We start from the raw sequence: 7704 nt of genomic DNA, 5'->3' as shown, positions 1-7704 counted from the left end.
CATGTGTCTTGATGAGCAAGCCTTTCCAAACTTGGAGTTACAAAGTAAATCGACATATCGCTATAGTTAGGGGATAAAAACTGTATGCAATAGTTTTAAAGGAGTTTACTGCGCTGTTCTGGCATAATGTTCATGAACCCACTAGCCCACATACGAACTCGCGTTTTAAACCCATTTGAGTTAAAAGTTACGTAATATTGAACTCTCGTGAGCGAATCACCAGCTAGACATACACTTACTGGTCAATGTTCAGCATACTATGACTATTGTTAAGTGGGTTTAGGACATCCATTCTGGTTATGTTGCATACAGTTCCCATTTCATATTATTGTGACATGCTTACTTTGTAACTCGTGCAGGCTTAACATGGCACATGAAATGTTTGATATACTTAACACGACATATAATAGTAGAAAAATATTTGCATTTTCAAAATCAGCGTACAAATACACATAAACTAAACAAGTTTTATAGAGATTGATCAAGAATTTCAAAAGAACTTCAAATCAGAGCGAACACCATTAGGGTTTTTATCTGACAATCGACGAAAGTTGGTGCCGCTACCTCTTGTTACTCAACAAGGCACTTCCACCGGGTTTACTCAAACAGGAACACTGTGGTGGATGCATGACAGCCGCAACAAGTTTTTGTAGCAACTTTACAGTGCTGCACTCGATTCCTCTGGGGGAAATAAAATACTACTCGAAGTTTATATAGATGAGTCTCAGAACAATTTCCGCTCGCGTAAAACAACAAAAAATGTTGATTCTAGAAGAAAGTAAGCCATGCAACACGGAAACAGAAGAGATGCGGACAGCTCAAACGCTAGCGTTTGGTTTGTCTGTGTCTTCTCTTTCACGTCTGCATGCCTTCATCCTATAAACAAACTCAAATTTCTGCGATTCGTAAAATTATTCTTTGAATCGGTTTTAAACACTTCATGCCATTTCATACATGTTCACATTGTAATGACAACCTACTGTTTTATCAGTAAGCACCTAAACTATAGGCACAACATCCTGCGAATAATGCGTAGTCCTTAGCCACGTCACCACAATTGTTAAGCATTTTATATATATATATATATATATATATATATATATATATATATTATATATATATTATATATATATATATATATATATATATATATATATATATATATATATATATATATATATATATATATATATATATATATATATATATATATATATATATCTGTGTGTGTGTGTGTTTGACATTTTTGAGCGCGCAAAAGAACAGGGACGAAAAACGACGCGGACACAGCGCTGACTTCCAACATATGCTTTATTTTCTACAGTGGTACATATATATATATAGACAACAAAAAGCAACGCACGCAGGTGCATTGTACAGGAAGGCTTCATGTAAAACCACAAATAAGTATGCATGATAAGCAATCAAACAACCTGATACCGGATTTTTTTCTTCTTTAAGAGATCAAGCGGTCATTCCTGACTACCACTATCGTCTAGTCACCCTGTGGGCCTTGCTTAGAAAGTCTAGTTCTTTTTGGATAGGTCAATTGAAGGTGCACTAATGCACATGTCTCCCAAACTTGCAATCTTCGCCGCTTCAATTATCTCGCGTGTTGTTTGTGCCTGGCTCCTTCCTGTCGCAGTGCACTGCGAATACATGTGATCGCACCCACACTTCCTGCAGTGGAAAGCCACATGTCCCACACCTCCAGTTCGCACGTTATTTGCGTGCTCACGCAGCCTGTCATTGGCACACCGTCCCGTCTGCCCCATGTATTTCTTGCCACAGGACAGCTGAGGAAACCCCGCCTTTTTCAGGCAGTCAGCTTGCGCCTGGAAACTACACGAACACTTGTGAGGACATGAGCGGCGAAGCGCATTCATTAGGGTTAATTTTGCAATACCCCTTTTAACTAGCTTGGAGTGGCCCGAAGAAAACGGCAGAAGCGGCTTATTGGCCCTAAGCTCGTACGACCAGCAGACCTGGTCTCGCTCGAAGAACATTCGTAAGTCAAGAAAACGCAAGGCGTTGTTTTGCGGCATTTCACGCGTGACTGCGAGCGGTTGCAGGAAACGCGTGAACAGATCAAGTACGTTTGAAGAATCATTGCCAAATTCGCCTGGACTTGATTCTAGAAAGACAACGTAGTCGTCTACATATCTAAACACCTTCTTTACATTTGTGCCTGTTAGCTCTGTTTCTAGTTTCTAGTAACTGGCACAAATGTAAAGAAGGCATATTTATAAGAGAGGTTTTTAGCGTGTGCAGTATCCCGGTACACGCAAAGGGATGTAGCAATACTGGGTTACCGGACGATGGTATCGACATCTTGAGACGCTCGTGCAACCCCAGTCACAGACACGTTTGTTTTCGCTTAGTGTTTTTGAGGGAAAAAATGATTAAAAAGGCAACTCATTCGTAATTATGCCGCTGCAAGGCATTTACATTGGCAGTGGAATGCCCGATGTTTGCGGCCGTGTTTGCGCTTGCCTGGTTCATGTTGGCCCCGCTAGATGGCGCCACTTATCTAGCCTGTCAGGAGCTTTACGCCTTTCACGTTTACGGATTCGGTATTCTACGTCGCTCTAGCCTCGGTAATCCGGCTGAAACAACGTGATCGTAAGTGGCGCTCGCATTTCGGCTTGTTTTGACTCGGTGGCAGGAGTCTCCGCAAAGCGGCTATCGCGAGTACGAAAGAAGGTGGATTTGCGAGATAGGGCCGTAAACGTAAAGACTATCCGGCGAGTAGCTTACATTCCGTAAAGGTTCGCGCATGCGCAGATTCCATCCGGTATCCGGTAACACGGTAACGTAAACAATTATACGTACAAGCTCAAAGTCCCTAATGACCAGGGGCGTAGCCAGAAATTTTTTTCGGGGGGGGTTCAACCATACTTTATGTATGTTCGTGCGTGCGTTTGTATGTGTGCGTGCCTATATACGCAAGCAAAACTGAAAAATTTCGGGGGGTGGGTTTGAACCCCCCCAACCCCCCCCCTTGGCTACGCCCCTGCTAATGACACTACATCTCTGGTTTTTCGCAGTGTTTGGAAGTCGTCTAGTAATGAATTGAAATATCCGGACATCACGCGCGGGTTACAGTACCTCATTACGTCACTTTGTAGAAAAATGTTTGGTTTTACTCACAATCCGACTTACTAGAACACGCTTTTTAGCGGGTGTTTCGCTACACTCGACTGACATTTCGCAAATTATCACAGATCACGCGCGATGAGAGCTCTGACAAACAAGACGATTAAATTAATCACCTGTGACCAGCAGCGAGAGGACAAGCAGCGTCCGAGAACCCATGGCAGCGCTACAGGGAATCGCACACTAGGCACGTTGTAGGGATGGACTCCAGCGCCACGTCGGTGCTCACTCGGAAATGCGCGCTCTATGTAAGAGAGCATTCGAGCCTACTAAATCGCGCTAGTGTCAAACAGGTTTTTCAGGCCGTAAGACTATAGCACGACGTTCTTTTTTCTTGAATCCTAAGTACACTCCCAAACTATACCTCCTGATAGTAAAAAAATTCTCCGAAAAAGAGTGTAAACAGCTAGGTAACTCCCTTCAAGTGCTGTACCTGGTTTCTTAGTGGCGTTCGCAGAATTCTCAGAGAAGCACGCTGATGAATCAGCAGCTGTCGTAGTTTATGTCGACGTGCAGCCTGATTACAATCCGGGTCCGCAAGGATAGTCTGTATGCACGAAAAGGAAATGAATTGAAGACAGCACTCGATAACATCGCGTGACCTATTTACGATGCCTTTGCGTCGTTATTCCTGTGAAGTACCTGCTACAGGTTGAGTGGCATATACATTTTCGCGCTGCTTCGAGCCGACCGCGTTTCATAGCTCTGCAGCCCGGCGGCTTAAAATAGCATGCTCTAAATAACTTTCTTGTATATCCACATACTGTTGCCACCTGTATACTATCACTTGTTTTCAATATTGGGTCGCAAATCTTATTCCATCCGGCTTCCGTATAGAGAACCAAACTCACGCCTCTGCATACCCGGCGTGCTAACGGTTACCTGAATGGCAATTTCAACACTTGGTGAAACTTTATCATCTAGTGGCAACTGCACGGAAGCGCCCCACACAAGAACGCTGCCGCACACTTGCCGGCCGCTATAAGCCGATGTCGTCAAGACACTCTGCGCTTCTGACACGTTGGCACGCGCTGCGCACAGGCTTCTTCTGGCTCCTGCCTCCGTAAGTGATACTTATATCTGTCATGAGTAGAGGGGAACCAGGCACGTGACAAACGTCGCAAAGTAGCGATCGTACGCGAGGAGCGGAAAATTCCGCGATGGTGTGCATGTTGCCACGTCGACGCACGCCAGTGGTCGGGGAAGGGCTCGTGGCACGCGACCCGCGCCGTGGTGAGGAACCCCGGGAGATGAAACGGGCATTGTTGGGTGGAGCGCCGTACGAGGAAGGTTGAAGAGGTCAGCGTTGGACTCACGGCGAGGCGCCCGGTTCTAGAGGCAGCAGCATGAGCGGTCCGGGAAGCAGCCGTCGACCATGGTAGACACCGAGAGAGGCGCCCCGGACTTGCAGCGGCCTCATCGCAGCAGTTCCCGGTGCGCCGGCAGAACATCACCTTCCTAACAGGACGGCGGCAACCCACGCGACAGTCGTCGGAGCGGCACGTCGTCGATTCGGCCGGGTGGCACTTAGCAGAGGCCGAAGACACGGTTAGGCCTAACCTTTCAAGTCCGACGACGACCTTGACGGCGACCGGAGTACGAGCAAGGGAGGCAATCAGCGCGGATGCAGATTGACGACGACGACGACCGTGAGACGTCTACAAGCACTTAAAGAACGGGAAGCTGAGCCTTTGTTGCGAGCGGACAGGATAAACAGCAAGACGTTCGATTAGGGCGCGCGACATGTTTGGATAGCCCCAGAGAATCCATAGTGGCAACACTGGATGAGAGTTAGAGTCGAATTTAGCTTCAGTTGTGTCTAGTTCTAGTTTCGCTTTTTACCGGATCTCTTCCGTGTGCGAGTTTGCTGGCGAGTGTGTATATTTCCAGTATTTGTGGATTCTTTGCCGTTGCTGTTTTGTTCGATAAAGTGGGTTTCCTGTGCCCCTGTCGTCTCCCCTCTCTCTCATTCCCATTCGAGTTGCAAGCGCTCCCGATGTAGGTGACAATATGAAAAACGTCATTGTACCCGCGTCGTTGTGAAAGTGACAGAGCCGAGACTTTTCTTTTTGGCGTGACGCTTGGCGAAAGCATATTCTAATTAGAGACTCCAGTTGGAAATTTAAACTACTCGCAACAGATAGCGCATACGCAACTCACGTTAAGTGCTGTTAAGAAAGCTCCTTATAGTTTCCTTATCACAACGCGGCTGCCGAAGATCTCTCGCGTATTCATCACTCCGAGCCCATGCATCGTGAATCCATCCATATTTCGACCACGGTTTGAGTTGCACCTGGCTTGATTGCTCTTGCTGTTGGCGGTGCCGGCTGTCGTACATAATGAATGGTCGTGAACTGCCGTGTATAAACAAAAGAATGAGCGACAGCAGTGCCGGCTGATGGCGAATGAGGTAAGCTGGTTATTTTCAGTTTTTTTTACCATTCGGTACTTGCACGTCTTATCTGGCTCTGGATAACAACTTGTCTTCGAAGATCCTCAGGCTACCCGCCTATGTATATCACTGGCTACGACTCACTGCTGCTGTGCGTCGCAGAGGAGGAAATCAGCTTATTTTGCAATACCTTTTTCTAGCCCTGTAACTGGGGTTGTCTTTCTTGGAGTGGTCGAGGGATTCTCGCCACTGTTTAGGTGCTGCCTGCGCTGGTTGACAAAGAATGACGTCCGTCGCCCCTTGCAAGGCGCCAGAGAGTCGCTCTAGCGAGCGGTGTGCTTCGACCTCACCATACAGAGGGTGACGGGGCCTTTTTAGATGCGAAGCAGCTTTTGCTTGGGACTGTGTCTGTCCCTTGGCGACCGTCCGATTTCTACCACCTAGCATGGCCATCTGAGCACGCGCTCGCACCAAGGAGAAGTCTTGTTCCTATTGTTCTTCCACTGCCTTGATGATGATACGTGCAGAGCACTTTAGGGGCCCTGACTGCCGTATGCTGTCCTAGCTTTGCGTAACGCAGACAGTACCATGTCTGCTGGCACGCGCTAGCGCGTTCGGGCCTGTGTAAGGGGCTGGTTAAGACGCTGTGGCCTCTCCCCCTTACACTCTATCAGCAATCACGTGATGGCGTCGGGGAACGAGATTCTGCCGACGCGTGATGAACTTGCGTGGCGTGCTCCAACAAGAGTTCGGGACGAGTAATAGCAACAGTAACTACAGTAAATTCATGGTTTGCTCCACTTGCGAGGACGCGGCAACATCGGGCAAGGTGCCCGTGATGAACGGAACAAGTCGACCCATGCGCTGCTTCGCATCCCCACATGGTTCCCTTTAGTGGGAGATGGTGTAATTTTTCCCCCCGACACGGCTAGGCTACACATGGCTAGGCATAAGAGGGGGTCAAACCAAAAAGCACAGTTGACACTTGCAGCGCGCTGCTCAAACACAAAAAAGTAACTGTGACAATTCTTAGTTCGCCCTCGTCCTGTGTATACCTGTACGTTCTTCTCGAGCGTCCTTCTTTGTATTTGAGCAGCGCGCTGCAAGTGTCGAGCTGTGACAGTTGTTAGTTGGCGCTCCTTTTGTGTGTGTTCTTTTCGTGTGTCCTTTGTGCTTGAGCCCCGCACTGCAAGTTTCGACCTGCTTGTAGCTGTACGTGTGACATTCAAATTTGTTGCTGTCTCAATCATTGCTCCCCGTTCGTGCGTGCACCGGTACATGTGTTTGGGGAATGCAAACGAAATTAAAATAATAATAATAATAATAATAATAATAATAACAATAATAATAATAATAATTGGGATTTAACCTCCCAAAAGCATGGCATAATTATGAGGCACGTCGCAGCGGAGGGCCCCGGAAATTTCGAACACCTGGGGTATTTTAAAGTGCACATAGTTCTAAGTACACAGGCCTCAAGCATTTTCGCCTCCAACCAATTTTGCAACGAGGAAGACAGACCAAGAGGAAGGAGCAGGTCCTTCTGAAGCGGAGTGCTTCGCTGAGCGATGGCAAGCCGCCCTTCTCAGTAGTGTCCCCGAAGGCCAGGGGTAAGCCGTCCAGCGGGCCAGGACCATCGCAGTGGACCTCGGAAGATGTTCCTCGAGCGATGGAACCCTGGCAGCCTAGCCCTGGGCGCAAGTAGCAATAACGGTTGGACAAATAAATTTTATTCAACTCGGTTACGAGTCTCTTAACTATGCCCTCCTGGAGAGTAAAGAATATCTCCTCAGGGTATTGGGGGGGGGGGGGGAGGGGACACTCTGTGCTTGTAGTGCCCGTGAAGAGACAAGCTTTAGTACAAGATGAAAACCTAACTGAACTGGTAGCAGTATCTATTTCTGAAATAAACAGCGCGTTTGAAGTCGGATCTATCTATCTATCTATCTATCTATCTATCTATCTATCTATCTATCTATCTATCTATCTATCTATCTATCTATCTATCTATCTATCTATCTATCTATCTATCTATCTATCTATCTATCTATCTATCTATCTATCTATCTATCTATCTATCTATCCGTACCATTGAGAACAAGATTGGAACTGTGTGCGAGGGCTGTTGCAATAAATTTCTGTTTCCCTTCTACACC

Source organism: Rhipicephalus sanguineus, chromosome 3, assembly GCF_013339695.2.
Source record: "Rhipicephalus sanguineus isolate Rsan-2018 chromosome 3, BIME_Rsan_1.4, whole genome shotgun sequence".
Lineage (NCBI taxonomy): Eukaryota > Metazoa > Arthropoda > Arachnida > Ixodida > Ixodidae > Rhipicephalus > Rhipicephalus sanguineus.
Note: the sequence above shows the minus strand (reverse complement) of the source record.